Raw genomic sequence first — 4,631 nt, 5'->3', positions numbered from 1 at the left:
TACAAATTTTTTTTTCAAATTTTTTTTTTCTTCTTTGGCTTTTTTTTTTTTTTTTTTTTTTTTTTTTTTTTTTTTTTTTTTTTTTTTAAGGAAGATAGTAACTCGTAAAAAAATTCGTCTACCCCACCTTGCTTCTACTATCGTTTTTTTTTTCTTTCACAACCCCCAACTATCTCATTGCACATACTCAGGTTGTGGTCCAAAAGATATATTATTTTCTTCTACCACACTTCTTTTCATGAGTTTTCTTATAGGTCACCCTAAATTAAGTCTCTCACAATAAGATGGGTCGGAAAGTGTTTTAGGCTTCATCGTCAAGGTGAGATATAGTAGGTTTACAACAAAAAAAAAAATAAGGCTTACCAAGTGTATAATAATAGGCTCAAAGGGCTAACTAGGATAAAGTAATATAGGTTGGCTTGAAAGGCTCAATCGTTCCAAAGAAAATTGCCTAAACATATCCTAAGCAATGTGGATTCTAGGATTTCGCCTCAGGTGATTATCAATGAGTTCTAGAATTTATGCACAATTTTCACGAAAACAAAAAAACAAAAAATTATTGCCCATAAAAACACACACAAAACGCTCTAAGTTTCCAAATTACTCAACCAATCAAATCCATTCCCAAGAGAGTCATAATAATGCAATTGTCATCTACTATCATCTTTACACTACGTGAAAGTTAATAAAATCTCAATGTCACAAATTCACAATCATGGTCTTATCATTGACTTATGTATGAGTTCCAAAACAAAACAAAATACATTAACTCTTTGACCTTCAACACACCTAAAACATTCCACCCAAAGGCTTTAAAGAGATAATTCAAGCAAAAGATATTCAAAGATGTCCATCGAATGAAACTAAATTTGGCCATAAAAAAAATATCCTTACCCCCAACGTTAGAGATTAACATTGTCCTCAATGTGCAAAGAGAACAACTACGATACTCTTCATGCATACATTTATGTGGGTAGTCTTGTGAAGCCATGCATATGTTTGTTGTATCCAATAGTCCTCGAGAATCTAGTCAAAAGAAAACAAACTATGCACCTTTCTTGGCCAATTTAGTGTGCATAGAAGAAATTATGGTGAAACAAAAACAACTAACATATCAAACCAAACCAAAATTATCACAGCTTAACACATTAAACAAAAATCTAAAATAAATTCAAAAGAAAAACCAAAATTAAAGTGAAGAGCTTGGTTGCCTCCCAGAACGCTTTATTAGAGTTGTAAGCTCGACTTTTTGACTCCTTCAATCTGGAGCATCTAGGAAAATCAAAACCCCTCTATCCTTCAATCACCACACACATAAGGCTTCAATTATTGTCATCTACCCTCTCAAATTTAGCCTCCATAATCCTAGAGTTGACTAAACAATTTCTAGGGGTGAGTTGTAGTTTTCTTCTAAGGTTTCCGCTACTTTATCATCAAGGATGCTAATCTTAAAGCAAGTATCTAACTCGGGTGGACATTTCATCGTGTTAAAACATTGAACTCCACTTGTTCGTCTTCCACCCTTAAGATTAGTTTACCTTGGTGTACATCTATTAAAGTCCTACTTGTAGCTAGAAAAGGCCTTTCTAATATTAAAGGTATGTTCCAGTCTTCTTCCATATCAAGAACACAAAATCTACTGGAAAGATAAATTTGCTACCTTTATTAGGACATCCTCCACCACTCCCCTGGGATAGTTATGGATCTATCCCCAATTGAAGATGAATCGTGGTTGGCTTTACCTCTCCTAACCAGTTTCCTAAAATAGAAAATGGCATCAAGTTAATGCTGCTCCTAAATCACATAAAGCTTTATCAAAATAAAAACTACCAATTGTGCAAGGAATTGTGAAACTCCCTGGATCTCTGAGCTTTTGTGGTAGTTTCTTCAATAGCAATGCACTACACTCTTCCGTAAGCATCACCGTCTCATGTTCTCCAAACCGCCTTTGTGTAAAGATCTCCTTTAGAACTTGGCATACTTCGGCATTGCTCCAACATATCTACAAAAGGAACATTTAGGTGTAAGCTTCTAACATATCCATGAACTTACTAAATTGCTTGTCCATCTTTTTTTCTGTAGTCTATGAGGATACGGAAGAGAGGCTTTATCTTTCTTCACATCTTGGGCTTTGTTCTCAAGTTCTGGTTTTGTGCCTAGGCATTGTTTGAGGCATTCTTCATTCTGGATTTTGTGCCTAGGCATTGTGTTGAGCATTGTTGGTTCTGTCCAATTTCGTGTCTTCAGCTTTTTCCTCAGTTTCTTCAGTTTTTCTTGATTCTTGTAGCTCCTTGCCACTTCTCAACATGATGGCATTGAGTTGCTCCTTTGGATTTTTCTTGATATCACTTGGCAACGTTCCTTGAACCTTCCCGCTAAAATATTGTGGATTGCCCAATTTGAGTCTCAAGGTTCCTAATAGAGGCTGATTGATTTGAACCAGGACATCAGTCTTCTCAAACCTCTTGCTTGTCTCTTCAATGAACTTGGTCAAGACATTCTTAAATTAGATTTTGGCTCTTGAGGTTGAAAAACAGGAGCTTGTTTTTGCTCATTGTTGTTGCTCCATGAAAAGTTCGGGTGTTTCCTCCATGCTGGATTATATGTATTGGAATATGGATTCCCTTGCCCCTTTGGAAATTATTGACGTAATTGGCTTGTTCTAGCTGAGCAAACGGGTTCCCTTCTTGGCAATCCTTTGATGAATGATTTCCTGCACAAAGGTCACATATTAGAGAAAATTTAATAGCATTTACCTTTAGAGCATCTCCCAATTGCTTTTGAATGACGGAGAGTTGAGCAGCCAATGCGGTGTAACCATCAACTTCATGCACTCCCTGCTTTCCTCGTTGAATTTCTCTTTGGAGTCCTCATATAGTTATTATTCGCCATCAACTCAATCAGATTGTATGCGTCCTCTGGCGTTTTATTGTTCAAGGCTCCCCACTTGTAGCATCAATCATAGCTTGAATAGTTGATAGCAAACCTTGGTAACGTTTGGCGACCAGATTGGTAAACCATGGTGAGGCACCTCCGTAAGAGATCCTTATACGTTTCCCATGCGTCATACAATGACTCTGAATCTTGTTGGTAAAAGTTCGTAATCTCACTCCTTAGCTTGGCAGACTTGGCAGGTGGAAAATATTTAGTAAGGAATTCTTGAACTAACTCGTTCTAGGTTGTGATGCTCCCAGATGGCAGAGAAATCAACCAAGCCTTGGCTTTATCCCAAGAGAGAATGGGAAAAGCCATAGCCTAATTGCGTCATCGGATACTCCATTATGCCTGAATGTGTCGCATAACTCCAGAAATTTTTTGATATGCAAGTTGGGATCATCATTAGGTAACCCAGCGAATTGGACCGACTGCTGAATCATTCCAATAATTGCTAGCTTAATCTCAAAATTATTCGCTTGAACGGGTGGTCTCCTGATGCTAGAATAGCACCCATTAATAGTAGGACTAGAGTAGTTTTTCAATGCTCTCTGAACCACTGCTTCTCTACCCATTGCATTTCCTCCTAAGGTATCCTCATTCTCATTCTCTTGATTTCCCATATTAGGATTGACAATTCCTGTGTTAGCCATTGATTTTTCAGATTTAGCTTGCCTCTTTCTTCCTCAACTGTTTAGCGGTTCTCTCGATCTCAAAATCTATTGGATTAAGATCACCACCACCTCTTGAACGTAAGCTCTCCAAGATCTAAAACAAAAACACACGACAAAATAAGCGAAACAGAACAATAATAAATTATATAAATAAAATTAACTTCAAACAAAGATACAAATCAAACTAGCAACTAAATAGTTCATAATGATATTGAAAAAAATATAATTCTTGGCAACGGTGCCAAAAACTCTGTTGGTTTTCGCAAGTGTACGAAATCGTGCAAGTAATAAAGTGTAAGAATACGGATGTCGAACCCAGGGAATTACTAATACCAAGTACCACACTAACCTATCTATTGCTATTTGATTAATTAGATTTTCAGAATGATTCAATGAAAAATAAAACACTTAGAAACAAAATAAAACAGACTTTTATTAACACTTTAGTAGGAAATCAATATGACTACACCTAAGGCATATTTTCACACCAATTTAATCCTATGCATTAACAATTATCATTAACCCAATTAAGCTTATTCTAAAGACCAAACTCCCTAATATTTCACTAACTTTCTCTCGAACAATTAACAAATTAACTCCTAATTACTCCCGAATTATCTCTAATCAGATTTAAGCAATTGGAGATCATTAAGTTCTATGGAATTTACCAGAGCCTCATAGATCACAGTAACCTATCTCTAGCGTTCGCTCAATCTATGGTTTTATTACCTTAGACTAATTAGGTTTCATCTCTCGATCTCAACCTAACCCATAAAATCATTCAACTCTAGGGCCCTTAAGAATTGCAAGCTTTAAGCGCAATAATAAACTTAAAACAAAACTTAATAAATTAGCAACAAATAATTCAATGCATATTCATAAAATTGGGCTACATCTTGCCCTGGAAAATAAAATTAGTTCATACTTTCAATAATAAAAACCATTATATTCATAAACATGAGTATAAGAAAGAGTAGAAAAACTCTCTAATTGATGACTCAAAATTGCAGGAATTTTCAGTCT

At 35.8% G+C, this 4,631-nt stretch overlaps 1 non-coding gene across 1 annotated transcript; it reads left to right on the top strand.

Moving 5' to 3' along the window:
* The first annotated feature begins 3,014 nt into the window (after positions 1–3,014).
* LOC116105826 lies at positions 3,015–3,120 on the top strand. The gene has a single exon (XR_004124167.1). It is a non-coding gene; the product is annotated as a small nucleolar RNA R71 (small nucleolar RNA).
* Positions 3,121–4,631: the final 1,511 nt, after the last annotated feature.

The sequence above is a fragment of the Pistacia vera genome, unplaced genomic scaffold (genome assembly GCF_008641045.1).
Source record: "Pistacia vera cultivar Batoury unplaced genomic scaffold, PisVer_v2 Contig505, whole genome shotgun sequence".
NCBI lineage: Eukaryota > Viridiplantae > Streptophyta > Magnoliopsida > Sapindales > Anacardiaceae > Pistacia > Pistacia vera.
The sequence above is the reverse complement of the archived record's forward strand: the minus strand, read 5'-3'. Positions and strand labels throughout refer to the sequence as shown.